Source organism: Triturus cristatus, chromosome 4_1 (assembly GCF_964204655.1).
Source record: "Triturus cristatus chromosome 4_1, aTriCri1.1, whole genome shotgun sequence".
Classification (NCBI taxonomy): domain Eukaryota; kingdom Metazoa; phylum Chordata; class Amphibia; order Caudata; family Salamandridae; genus Triturus; species Triturus cristatus.
This window is the reverse complement of record NC_140585.1, coordinates 1,274,114,807-1,274,129,232: the sequence shown is the minus strand read 5'-3', so window position 1 is coordinate 1,274,129,232 and position 14,426 is coordinate 1,274,114,807. Positions and strand designations below refer to the sequence as shown.

At 44.3% G+C, this 14,426-nt stretch overlaps 1 protein-coding gene across 2 annotated transcripts in view; it reads right to left on the bottom strand.

The window, feature by feature from the left end:
- Positions 1 to 9,265: 9,265 nt before the first annotated feature.
- The window catches only part of LOC146856569 (uncharacterized), a 161,134-nt gene continuing 155,973 nt past the window's right edge, over positions 9,266 to 14,426 (bottom strand). For both annotated transcript variants that reach the window (XR_014981529.1, XR_014981530.1), the window contains one exon: positions 9,266 to 11,204. The gene's annotated coding sequence lies outside the window, so the exon portion shown is untranslated. The remainder of the gene's footprint in view (positions 11,205 to 14,426) is intronic.

Sequence of the window (14,426 nt, the reverse complement as noted above, 5' to 3'; positions counted from 1 at the left end):
TAAAAAGATCAAATTCATTGCAAAGAATAAAAGATTGACAAATATACAATTTGTCTACATAGACAGAAAAAAAATACAGTATGTTTCCTCTCCTTCAGACAAATTGGCTTTGCATGTGAGTTTGGCTTTACATAGGTACTAATCAGTGGCAACTACCATTTTTAATTCACTAAGGAGATGTATTCTGGGTGTGTATAGATTACTTGTCCACAATGGCCTGTGCTTATATCCTGAGGGCATGAATCTGTAGATGGTGTGACACACTTCATCAGTCTGAAGCAACTGAAGGTACTCAAGTGCTTCCTTGCATTTCCGTATATTTAAATTTTGCAGTAAAGTTGTGAGTATGCATATGTGCTCAACAACATATAGCTCACAGAAGAAAAGCAAATGATGGGATTGTTGGGCTATTGAATTGTATGGGCATGGGAGCAGATCTTTTCTGGTGTATGCATTGGAGGGGTAAGGCACCAGAAAATGAGCCAGTGAGAGCCTAAACCTGGTCAGGTAGAACCTCTAGTTACGTGGTACCCTTAGCAAGTTTGGTTCCGGGATTGGTGTGGTACTCATTGGTAGCTATAACACAACTAACTGTTTTTTTAAGACAATCTCCCATCTCTTGTCTGTTATGAGTCTTAATAGTTCACCTTTTAACTGTAGCTTTGTCTGACCAATTAGTTGTTAATGGGTTCTCAGAGATAGAGCCTATAGACAAATTAACCAGAGGGAAAAAAGCACCAAGGGGGAGCTTTCATCAGGACCTGCTCCAACCCAGGACCAGTTTCTTCCTAGTTATGGGCCTATCAGCCTGATACAGCTTGGTTCCAGTGACACAGTGTACACAGGACCCACTTCTGGGCATACCCATCCCACTCAGAGTGACACACTAAAGTATACACAAAAGTGATGGATAGAAGGCTTGAATTATTCTCAGCAACTGGTAATTAGTCAGGGCCACATCCAAATCCATTGTCATTTTGCACACCTTGGACCCAGGTATATGTAAATCCGTCTTGACCCTGCTTCAGTGGGGATAGTCCAGCCCAAACAGCCAAGTCGGGTCCTCTCTGAACTGGAACACAAGCAACCCAGGATGGGTTTCGTTCTAGTTATAGGCTCATCGGCTGGGTTAATCTCAGCTACTCATAAACATTCAGGTGCATCCCAATCCATTCTGATTTTGCACACCATGGACCAAGTACTGATTGCTTCAGCTTGATTGCTGTCCGTCTGCTAATCACGTTGTGATTGAGGAGCTACTTTGATTTTTTCTTCCCTGTTGTCCTTGTTGAAACACTTGCATTTATAGCTATGTTTTACTATGCCACATGTGCTTCAAAGAACCCCTTTTTGCCTTTGAAATGTTTATTGTGACAACAGATGTTATCTGCTTCCCAATGCATTTTCACTAAGACATAGATATGGGTGCAATTGCTTTCTTTATTCGCTAGGATTTTTTCCAAATGCCTTTTTTTTTCTTTTTCATGCATTTGGAGATTATCTGATTTACTCAGAATCACAGAGTTGCTGTGCCGAGACCGAACAAGCAATGGCAAAGTCAATTGGTCTCGGTTTTGAGACTATTGGCTCTGCATTGCTTTTTGTCCATGTTGTACAGCATGGTCATTGGCGTCTTTGGCAATGATTTGCAACAATGCTGTGTAGCAGCATGCCTGCTGTGCGCCATGACTAAAAATTATAATAAAAAAATGACTATGATGCATCCAGTGCATTAGCCTTGGCTGCATCATGTCACTTATTTTTAATAATTTTTAGACACTATACAAAGCATCCCTGTTTCTGTACAGCATGACCACAAAATATTACCAAAGCCAATTGCTCTCATTGACTTTGCCAGTGCTTGTCTTTGTATTGTTCTCTTTCTCAATATATAAATACTTTTAGATTCTCCCGAATTTGCCATGTTGAGCTAAGTGAGGCACACAAAGTAAAGTCAGTGCCGGCTAGCATGTGGGATCAAAATAAAAGTAAATAAAGAAAGAAATAATTACACTTACCTTCCTTGTGCGATGTCCTCTCCGTATGGTCTTCTCCAGGCAGGCAGGTGCCAATAAAGAACCCAGGAAACTTCACTAACCAATACGGGCGCTGCTCTCATGCAGCATGAGAGAAGCGCCAGGATTGGATGGAGCGGTCTCCTTCATCACTCTCTAGGACACTGAAGCCCTATGCTTTCTCTAAATCAGCTGTCTAAGACAGCTGGATTAGAGAGGTTTCAAATTCACTTGTCTGCCTGATTGTCGCAAGACGGTCGGCCAAAGACACATGCGCACTTTAAACTTAAAAGTGCCCTGTCTGTTACTGCTCTCTGCTGCTGCCAGTCAGCAGCGCCCCACCCCTTACCTGACGCTCGGCTCGGGATGGGGATTTGAAAAATAAAATGGTAATAAATGAACTTTATTACCAATTTATTTTTCATCTCTGGGGGCATTTTAGTTAGTGGGGCGACACTCCGCCGCTTTAAAGAGGAGTCACCCATTAGTAACTGTGATATAGTGATATGTGATATAGTGATATACCTGTGGTCACACAATTTGGTTCTTTTGTTTAAGTGTGGAAGTGGGTGGGGGTTTTGAGCCCACATTTCTCGTTCATTTCGCAATTTGATCACTGGGCAATATTGCTGCAACCTAACACTGTATAAAATATTTCTCAGATAAGCTATGCTACAGTCTATCATGGGACATAAATGAGAGAATCAACACTTGCATCTGTCTTACTTTCACAGAACCCAGTCAATTGTAGGGGAAGGCAGATCACTCTGTATCATTAGTACCATCCTCTCCTGAGTTAACAAGTAATTTTATTCAGAAGAATCCCTAAACGTCATTAGAGACAATAAACTGGGTAAGAAAATCAACTATATCACTGAGATCCCTTGGCATTTGATCTCTCAGGGTCCAACTACTAATGCTGTGAAGTTAAACTCTACTTTAGTCTGCCAACATAATTTATTTTATTCTGCTTTAACCTGCAATTTGATTGCAAGCAGAACAATCCCCATATTATATATGTACAGCGTTCATGCTTAGTTCTAGGTTGCTTGCTAGTTCTCCTCTATTTATCAGGATTCTGTATGTTTAATTTCTTTCCAAAATTCATAAGTGGGCAGAGTCTTGGATTACCCCCGATGGGGCCTAGTGCACAGCCAGAGCCTAACATGTGGAAGGGCCCCCCCCCTACTGCTGAAGCTTCACAACCTTCTTCATTTCCATTAATGGAACTCTCCAGTATCCCTGCCACCGCATAAGGAATAGGATTAAGCTCGGATGAATGGCTATGTCAGTGTTGTGGTTCTGCTATAATTTAGACTCACTTGAGTACTGGGTAGGTAAAACTGATTTACTGCCAAACCCAAGAATCCAAAAACATCATCAAGCTACAGTACGTCAAAATACCATCTGCCTTGGTTGACACTGTTTCCATTCTGATGGGTGTTGATGTTGGGGTAGAAAGTGATTATGTAAACTAACCGCTTTTAGCCTGAGCTCATTGGAAAAAAGCGAGAGCAGTCAATGTTCCTGCTTGACAGTGCCACTAAGGAAGAGGAATCAAGTGCCATCTGTTCCCAATGTGTGGGCCTTAGTGACCCCCCCAGGTTGGAAGAGGCTCCTCCGCCCTCCTCTCCCATAGACTATGTTAGTAATGGGATTTCTGGTTGGCTGAGGTATACACCCAGGCAAAGCAGAAATCACCACTATACTTAGGACTAGATACAAATTAAAATAACCTGTGCTCACCCTCTGGTAGCTTGAGACAGAACAGTAAGGCTTATCTATAAAGGCAATGCATAAAGTGTTTGTGAAACACATACACACACACACACACACACAGAGTAAAACAAAGATTACACCACAGAAAGACTCCACATAGGTTTAAAAAATATAGATGATATTTTTATGAAAAAACAAGACCAAAACGACACAAATCCAATACGTAGAACCGGAGTTATGATTTTTTCAATAATAAACTAAAAACAGAGGGGTATATTTACAAGAACTTAACGCCATCGTAGCGTACATTTTTTGACATTACAGCAGCTTTTCTATCATCATATTTACAAGTTATTTTCCAGCTTAAATGTGAATTTTCAAGATCGCCACTTCTGTTAGGGGGAATTAACGAAAATGAGATGCAAGGCAGGGGTTCCCGTGAAAAAACTGCTGCTAAACACACAACCTGACATTTACAAGGAAATTTCCAGTACGTCGATAAACCCCTAAAAACTGGCAATTAGAGGCAGTTTTTTAAGGCCAGAAAATAGCTGGTCTTTAAATTGGTGCAAACATATGGGCCCACATATAAGATGTCTGGGTGCTGGACAGCGCTGCAAGGAATATTGCTGCACTGCCCTGCGCCAAAACAAAAAGTCAGGAATGCGCTCTATCAATAAGATTGGGCGCATTCCGGGGCCCCATTCATGAAAAGTGTTGCATCACTGTGATAAAACAGCGATGGACACTTTGTACTGCGCCTTCCTTGCGACACCATATCTGCGCCATATTTACTGTACTGCGCTCCATCTCGCAATCAATGACAGATATGTCTGCAATCCTGACGTATCTGCCAGCGCTAAAGTCATGCATTGCTGCAGTTGTGTTAAAAGCATGACGCAACTCCAGCAATGCATGGGGCCAGCCTATCCCTATGGCACTATGTCACCATTACGTCTTTCATGAAGCAGGCGTAAGGTTTTGACGCATTGGCATTCTTAGAATTGTCGCAGTGAAATCTGATAGATTTCACTGCACCACTCCTATGAGGCTTTGTTGTGTGTGATCGCACACCTTGCATACATCATACCTGATGCAGGTATATTGTGGCACAGGGCTTTACAAGGTCACGCATGTGCCCAGATGCATCACTTTGTAAATACGGTGCAACGTGGTGCAAAATTCACGCAGAAAGTACTTCAAGAAAATGATGCATTAGTGGCATTAAACTGTCGGAAGGGGCTCATGAATAAGCCCCCCTTTATTTTTTGCCTACGTTGACGTACAATGGCTGCCATGTGCCTACGCAGGCACCCTTGCGCCATGGTGAAAGTGTGACTGTGCTGTGGAGTTGATTGATGTTGTGCAGGAAGGGACACCTACCTGACATGCATCGCTCACCTGAACAACTACTCCGTTCCTTTTGGGTGACGACTGAACCTTATCACCTCTAAGTGCTGACCTTTGTACACCGGAACTTTCAGGAACAAGGAGCTCTCTGGAATTGTCTGTAACCATGGAAGAAGCAGAGACACATAACCAGTCAACATTAAATTAGGATATCTGCTGTCTGAGGAGTCACATCCGAGGGCTTCACAGAGCATTGGATGACCATGTGGAAGTGGAGCCCACGTTGCTGGGGGAGCATTCAGGGGAAATGTCGGGATCTTGTCTCTGAGTGCGATTGCACATTGTTGCCGCTGCATGCAGCGCCTTCCGCCTCCCTTGTATAACCTGCTGCAGATTGGGGTTGGCTTGTAATTGTGGCGGGGACGCCTGCTCCTCCTACGCCTTCCAGTACCACTGGCTGCACGAATGGCAGCTTGTTGTGCAGACGCTGCACTCCCTGTCCACAGCACCTGGCGACCAGTAGATTGCAGCCAGATCCAGATCTGTTCAGTGGCATCAATGATTTGCATGCCAGTATATGAGATCACTCACAGCCTTTATGGGAAGAGGAGGGAGTACTTCATATCTCAACTCTCTGCTGCATCGCTTAACCACTAGAGATGAGCCCCTCTGCCTTTGCACCCCCGTGGCATTGCCAGGGGAGAAAATAACTGTGGCATTATCTACTTTCACCTCCTCCAGCTTGCGTAACTCCTACAGGACAGCATCATGATCCCTGTAGCAGGTGGAAGAGAAAGGATATAGGATCTGTCCCCTGCAGTGGGCAGCTCACCAGCCCTCAATGGACCTGCTCCACAATGAAGAATGGGGAAACTGCACCTGCTGGCAGTAGGTCACGCAACCATGTCACAGTATATGCCACTGCATCAGCCCCTTCTGCTCCCTCAGGCAGACCCAGCACCCTCACATTGTTACGCTGGGAGCAGCCCTCCATATCCTCCACTGTTCTTGCCAGTGACTTCACATGTGCCATTAGCTGCTACAACTCCAACAACGCTGTGCTCAGGGTACTCGGTGAGACTTTGGCCAGTTCTTGCTCAATGTCATGTACGTGGATGAAGTTGACTGTGATTTTTTCTATGCGGTCCTCAAAGGAAGTGCCCGTTTGTTTGAGGGAGGTTACCACTGGGAGTACAGAGTCTATCTAGTTTGGAGTCAAGGCTGTCCACTGTCACCCGCCCTGGAGGCCAGCGATCACCAGCTGCACGGCTCACTGAAATGGAGGAGCGGCCAAATGTTGATGCCGCCCTGTCTGCAGGTGGGCCAGCGTGGCACCAGATGCCCTGGCACTATGTATGACATGCAGTGCAGTGTAGTGTGGCCTGATGGCCCCTCTCCTCCAGTCAGGTGTATGCTAGCCAGGAATCTTCGTTTGGGCGGCACCAATGGAAATTCCCCGTACACCCAAGAGCTCACTACCAGGGGATGAGGAAAGGCAACACCACACGCACGCCCCCTCCCATCTAACAGTGGAGACCAGATTCTGTGTTCCCCAGTGCCCCAGTGAGTGACGGCAGATCAAGGTGCGTGCCATGCACGGCCAAAATTAGCCAATAGATCCCGCTAGTGGAGTCCCTCAACAGTCTTGTGCTGTACCTCGGTGATATAGGTCAGCCGCTGTGCAGGGATTGCTCAGGGCATGGTGTGCGCCACCCACAGGCACTAGGCCTGGACCCAACTCGACTCCCAGGCCTCTGCTCCACATCCCACCTCATCCTCCCTTGGACATTGACACTGGGGCTCAATCCACCACACTCTCTCCGAATCTGTGATTCATCCAGCAGGAGCCTCAGCCAGGTGGGATTTCACAAGCCTGGGTACAGCAGTCTCCGCCAAGTCCACTGGGGAACCTCCCGATGCAGATGATGCAACAGGGCCCCCTTAGGAGTGAAGTTGCAATGCTCCCACCACACAAGTTTGGCGCAGTTCAGGAGCTTCACCCTCCACAGCGTCAGACAAAAGCGCCACATGCTCTGGCCTATGATGCAGAGAGGCGCGGCCCACCATTGGCGATCTCCTCCTTGCACCCCGGTGGAGTGCTGGAGCATGTTATGCAATGCAGACCTCCCTATGTTGGTGTGCAGGAGCTCCTCTACTGATCACAGCTCCAAGCGGTGCCAGGAGCTCTTCTCTCACAGGTCAACAACGTGTCTCCATGTGACCCATCAGACTTTGACACCAGGTAAGGGCGATTGCCGATTGCCTCAATGTCCACCACCACAGGCTTGGGCCCGACAAGGCCCGATGCAGCCCGCCTCTACCGTCAGGCCGCAGCGACTCCACAGCACTGCTTCCTCCCACTTCGAGTCTCAGATACAGGCCCAGCGAGGCCTCCGGGCCCCAGAGACTGTACGTGTTTCCAGACATTTTCTGCCATGATGTCACAAGGCGCTATGCAAAGTGCTGCATCACTGTTTTTCCCCAGCGATGGGCCTCTTTTCATAAATGAGGCCCTGATTCTGTATTTCCTCTTCTCCTGGGAGTCTCGCTGGTCATCCTGGCTGTTGGGGAGGGTTTGGTGGGGTTGTTGACCTGTGCTGAACTTGGCCCTCGCTGCTCCATTCAGCATTGCATTGTTTTTCTTTTCTTTTTTTCATTAGAGTTGTATTCATAGGCTATTTTTGCCTCAAGAGGCTGAAAAGTGACGTTGGGCTGACTAACGTGAATTTCTTTGTCACTAATTGGCCTTTCGCCACTTTTCTCTTGCTAATGTAACATTTTTATCACCTTGATGCTAGTGTTAGTGGAAGCTTTCAATGCGGCTAGCTGATACTATCTCCATGTAGCAACGTATTGTAAATACATTAATAACAGGGTGATCGTTTTTGACTATCGACAGCATTAAGAAAATTGCCGCTAACTAAGGCAAAATCTGGTTAATGGCAATTCTTGTAACTATACCCCAGGGATTAGAAGTCAATAGTGCTAAAAGGTTACGTAAGGTCCCGCTAAACTGGGGTCCATCCAATGTTCAGGCCAACTGCAATGGAGCGCAGGTCAGATACAGATCCAAACAGGTCCTAGACTGTCGCCGGGAGCAAGTAAAGCATCACTTGCGATGATCCTGAGGGCGGAAAGAGTAGGCAGGGCTTCGCGGATGAGAGATGGGGCCTTTCAGTTGCGAAAAAATCACGCTGAGCTATCAGGGGTCCTCAACACCACTCCCTACTGTACCCTTAATTGCCACCTTGATCGACAAAAGAAAGGGGCCAAAGGGGACCCCTTCCTTTCTGAAAATCAGTTGACACCCTAATTTGAGAGTCTGTTAGCATCAAAGTTTGCAAACTGTTGAAAAGTATAAGCGTGAAGAACATTGACCTGAAGTGTCATTGAAGTGACAGTCTGACATTGGCACATGAAACCTGTGTGGAAATTATTGAATTTACTAGCAAGCCGCTAATTTTAAAAGAGTGAAAGAGCTCATTCATGCACTTGACATTGTCAGCTTTTTCTTAAAGCTTCATGATTACCAATTAGCCAGTCCACCTCTACACACGTAGGAGGTGGGAGATTTTAATGTAAATTCTTTAGAATTTGTACTTTAACTCTGACTTCTACTGCTTTGTCATTTCTAAATTGTCATTTCTAAAATTGACTTTAAAGTATTAAATAAGCAAGAGATCTTTAGACTATTTTGCTGATCAGCAAGAGCTGTTGTCTTACTAAGTGACTTCTTGTCCAGCTTCAAATGTCAGCTTGCCCTGATACCAAAACTTAGTGCCAAGGGCAGAGTTGTCCCTGTACTTCATGTGGTACAGAGGGGCACTCATGCCTTTGTGGCTAAGGTTTATCACTCATCCCAAAAGAATTCACTCCAGGGGCGTAACACAGGCCCCCTCAACCCCCGCAGTGTGGGGGGGGCCCCAGCTCCAGGGGGGCACCCTCAGAACAGAACTACGGTCTGAGGCCTCTGGATAAAATGCGGAGTGGGGGCCCCTCTGTGTACATTGCAGGGGGGCCCCTTAAACTTTCATTACGCCACTGATTCACTCTATTGCACTCTTCATAACATTAGGCTTGATTCAGGAATCACTGTGGGCACCAAAGAGTAATACTCGTTGAAGCTTGAGAACATTTACAAAACCTTTGTTCTTTATTATCTCGAAATCAAAACCATCAACAGCCAGCCAGCACATGTTTTGTAAGGCCTATCGGCCTTGAACTTCCTCAGGACTGAAAATAGATTTCATTAGACCTGGGTCAACTTAAAGTTTTATTGTGACCAAATGGTCAAAGAATTATCCGTGCATTCGGTCACGGCATCATCAAGTGGTCTCCTACTACAGAATTTAGGAGTGTAAAGTTCCCACTAGTAAATTTGTACCTGTTTTTTGATATCCTTACTACTGAGGTAGGCCTTTGTCCATGGGAAAATATCAAGAGATTTAATAAAATGTATCTTTTTTTATCTAATTTTTTTTAATGAATAAAAGAATTTCAAAATATGTTCTAATTACCTGGAACTAAAACTAAACTGTTACAGCCTATTAGCTTATTAATGTAAATGTGTATTATATTAAATTTTGGTCAGCTTGGTTAAAAGTACAGTAGTGGACTTATTTAAACACTTAAATACCCTGAATCTGGAACAACATCTCTGTATTCATCATAGCCGCCTAAACACTGCTCTAATTTAGGCAAGAGTTGAAGACTCACCTCTTTAGAGAACACTACACCACAATGTACTTATTGTCTATAACCAAGATGCCTCTACTGTCTCTCATTCACTTTTTGCTTGCTTTTGACCTTATACAGTGTCTTTTGGCTAGGATTGCACTATAACGCAAAAAAAGATCCGACATCATGGATCAGAGAACCTAGCTAGATGGGAAGGGAGGGGTCTACTTAGTGAGTAAGACGCACCTCAAATAGAGAAAAGAAAATGCTTTTCTTGAGTCCCCTCACTCACCAAAGGTTTCCCCTAGGTGACATGCTTCATCATTGGGGCCATCCCAAGCATCTACTGCTTGGGGCGTGCTGCGACTTGCGACAGTTACGTAGGAGCACTATTTAGTGAAGACTATGTGTAGTGCAGTGAGAGGGGAGTGGTGTGGGTTTAAATTAAAAATTACCTAGCTAGTGAGCGTAAATTAGTTTATAAGTGCTCCTAGTTGGTAAAGGATAAAAAGGGGGGTTAATAAAAGGGAGGAATTAGGTAATAATGTGCTAATAGTCCCTAATATTGAAAGCCAACATGTTTCGAGGTTATCCCCTAAACCTCTTCTTCAGGACCGCATGGGGACCAGCCCCATGTGTACCACTCTTTGCAAAGACCTATAATAAGGTGATAAAGTAAAACGGAAAAATAAAGGCGCACATTAGTGTCAGCGTAAATCAATTACATACGGTTAGATTGAACGCGTAGTATTTAGTAGTTAATCAAAATTTGGCTCATGGTCTGGCGGGGTGGAGGAGCCTAAATAACCTTGACTCGGCTGCCTCACTAAGAGCTTTTAACTTTTTCATTTTTTGAAGCAGTAACTTAAATAGATACAGTGACTGGTCTACCAAATAAATATTACATCTGCAGCCATAGAAGTCCTCCTTGACTTGGTGCAAATTTATTACTCGTTGGAATTTACAAAAATTGGCATTAGTGGGCTTGGAAAGCTGCACTAGTCTCAGGTTCCGGGCATACTACTGGCAATCAAATACTGCTGGCAATCAAAAACCCAAAAGGTGATGGAACGAATTCTTGCAAATAACCAGTGACAATTGCTTGGGATAGTATTCCAACCCATCATTTTTGACCACTGTACCACTCTAGACATAGGCCCAGCTAATACAGATCTGTACAGACCCTGTTCCTCATGGAAACAGTCCATACCACACATTGCCTATCTCACCCCTCCACCCTGCAACCCACTGCTTTTTAGTTGGGAAATTGGAGATTCACTCCGCAGAATGTCACTAAGTTATGACCCTTGTTCAAATACAGACAAAGTTGTACTAGGTGGCTGCGATGTAGCCTAGTGACTAGAGCTGCCAACATTCGGAACCAGCTTCGACTCCTGGCTCATCATCTTGTTATTCTGACCAAATCAATTGATCTCTCTGTTCCTAAAAAAAGAGAAAGAATTTGGCATGTATTTTAGTTCTGCTGTAAAGCGCTCCAACTTTCGTGCATTCAAAAGAACATACAAAATAAAACTTAACACCTCATGAGCATAATAATACAACCACCATTAATGTTCTACATTGGAATGCTTAATATAATGGCATAGTACGTTCCCTACTCAGAAAACTATTCAGTGGTTATCATTTCTATCCATTGTCTTTCCACACATGCTCATTTATACACTTTCACATTCATAAACATACTCAGTATTTTTCTTCCGCATCTTATTTCCATATTTCACAAATGATAGCAGGCGTGGGAAATTATGTTGTAGATATTATCTTAAAGATGGAAATTTCTAGATTTGTACTGTAACCACTATTGACCCTGACAACCTAAACATTCCTTCAACTTTAGTGTTTATAGGGGAGTTTTATTTAAGTTATTATGAACACTTGTTCATGTTACAGGGGCAAAGTCAAGAGTCAGGTGCAAGTACAAGATCATTGCAAATTCACAGTGGCACACAGAAGCCTTTAGGTAACAGAGCAACATCTGAAATTGACTATACTTTTCTGGATGCAGGGTAGCTAGATTACTAGTAGTGATGTGCCAGTTTCCTGAAAAAGTTGGCAGTCTCATAGACAATAATTACAGGGCTTGGGTTCTCCTGCTGCCTATATTGCCATCATGTTATGAATATAGGTGGTGCCTTCCATCCTGCTGTAGAAGGGGGCTTCTGCCTGTCAGGAGCTACTGCACAGTATGCAATGGCCAACTGTCTCTCACAGAGGCTTGTGCCACTGGTGACTGACAGACCGTGCCACCAATAAGCTGTCTCCTTCATAACTGTCAGTCACTGGTTCACTTTTCATGCCCTATGCAATTCTGTGCCACCACATTTCCAACCGGCAAATTGTCATCTTAAGCTGAATAGCAATTGCATGGGAAAAACTGGCGTATTTCCAAACACCTGCTGGTCCTTTCACCAGATAATGGGGTTAAGAAGGCCCCTTCTATAAGGGACATCACATTTCATTCTTACTGTGCTTAAAGAAAAAATCTTGAATTATTATATGTATCCGATTATTTTATGGCGTCCCTCTTTGATTTGACATTCTGCCAAGATAACCAGTTTTGAAACTACAACATATGACACTCCAAATCAATGAACATAGCTTTGTGAGGAATAATATTTATGAAAATATCGAAAAATGTGGGAAAAGTTAGAAAGCACTTCACAGTCCATGTATTAAATTCGAAACACACAAACATTGACAAATTCCAGGAAAAGGATGAATAGGGAGATTGAAATTTTCTATTGACAAGGAATAAACAATGAGACACTAAATAATGTACGGTAACCGTGAATTTTTACTTTTTCGATCACGACCCTAAAAAACACGAAGAACACCTGCGACAGACATCAGCAATAGGCATGGGCGGTAAATTCCGTTCCGCTCGCGTAATTTGCGGAATGTAGGTAATTTCATGTTCTGTGGAGAATGCGGATTTGGCAAAAATTCCACGATCCGCAGCTTCGCGGAATTTTTTGCTTGTTCGCGCTTTCAAAATGCGTGTTCGGGAGCTATTTCCCCCCGAGCACGCATAAAGCGTTCGCGAACAGGAAAAAAGCATTGCGAACGGGCGGAACAAGCAATTCCACGTGTTCGCGGAACTCTGCGTGCTCGCGGAACTCTGCGTACTCGCGGAGATTTTTTAGCATTTCACAAAGCTTTGCGTAGTGCGACTACGCAAATTCTGGCTACCCCTAGCAATAGGAAAATAGTTAAGGAGAAGGGGTGGGGAAACTCTGTGAGTAGATAAAGCTAAATCAGTTATTGTGAACGGAGTCGCATTTATTTAAAGAAAAAACGTCAGGAGTAAGGGAGAAAAACAGTTTGGGACGAGCAGTGGAAGAAAAAAAATCAAAGAAAAATAAAGCAGAGTTAAGAAGCATTAGGACGGTGAGGTGTAGAGGTCTCTTCTAAGAAAAAGAAGAAAATCGAAAAAGATAGGAAGAAGGATGAGTAAAAAGAGAGATTGATGATAACAGACAGGGAGTTCGGGGGATCACATAAGAAAGAGAAAAACAAATGGGAGAACAATAGGTCAGCAGACGACTGAATGGCTAGGGGTAGTAAGAAAATGAAAATAAAGATTTATGTCAGCCTTTTCAAAGAAAAAAACTTGTATTGAGTGAATGAGGTTCCCATACAAGAGTGAATGTTATTTTCGGGAAATGGGTTAGGTGAAACAGACACGTCAAACTGGCATTCCATGAAGTTACTTTTCTCAGAAATCATATAAAACGTCTCTGCTCCGCTCAGACTGACGCTATAGATTCCACATCAGGCTCGCGCATCCTGCCGACAAGTCAAAATTCACCTAAACTCTAGAAGAATATTATCTCATACTTCGGTCTGATGTTCCATTACCCTGACATCTAAAATAAGACATCAAAAGAGAAAGAGGACAGTAATGGTTAAGATCTATTATTACCTCGTCGTAGTCACGGTAACAAAGAAACGCGGCACACATCAGAAATATTCAGATGATGCAAAGAGATTCGAGTCGTGCCTTTTTTGGTTTCACAGATATATTTAAAAAAAAAAAAAAAAAAGATTAAAAATTTCTTATTGTAAGTTAAAAACGTTCACTTTAATGTAATTTAATGATCGATTTCAAAGCATGTTCAACAATCTTCAGCAGTCCCTTACTGCTAAGGCAGAGGAGCGTCGCCACACTGCTTTGAAGCAGTCGTGGCTGGCATGGCTTGCAGCTGGGGGGGTCGCTCAGGGAGGGTGTGTCGCGTAGGGAGGGGGGTGATTAAAAAATTAAAACAAAAAAAACTTACCTCTCCACCGTCCGGGTCGTGAGTCTTCCCGGCTCCTGCTCCTGCTCTCCTGCCTCCGACAACAGGAAGCAGGCAGCCAGCCTCCCTCCCCTAAGTTAATCACAACGCTGCTTGCAGCAGTGTTGTGATTGGTGGGGACGCCCCCCTGCCAGGGGCTTACAGGGAGGCCATGTTCTCCATGTATGCTGCATTGCAGCCTGCATGGAGAAAGGGCAGAGTGTGCATGGCTAGTTTGGGCGGCCCCAGAGGGCCGACCAAACATTCATTGCACCTTCAGGAGTGGGCACATCACTCCTCCACTGCCCTGGCTGCTCGCAGAGCAGCCTCGCCCACCCGCCGGCCGCAGCCAAACATAAAATGGTAATAA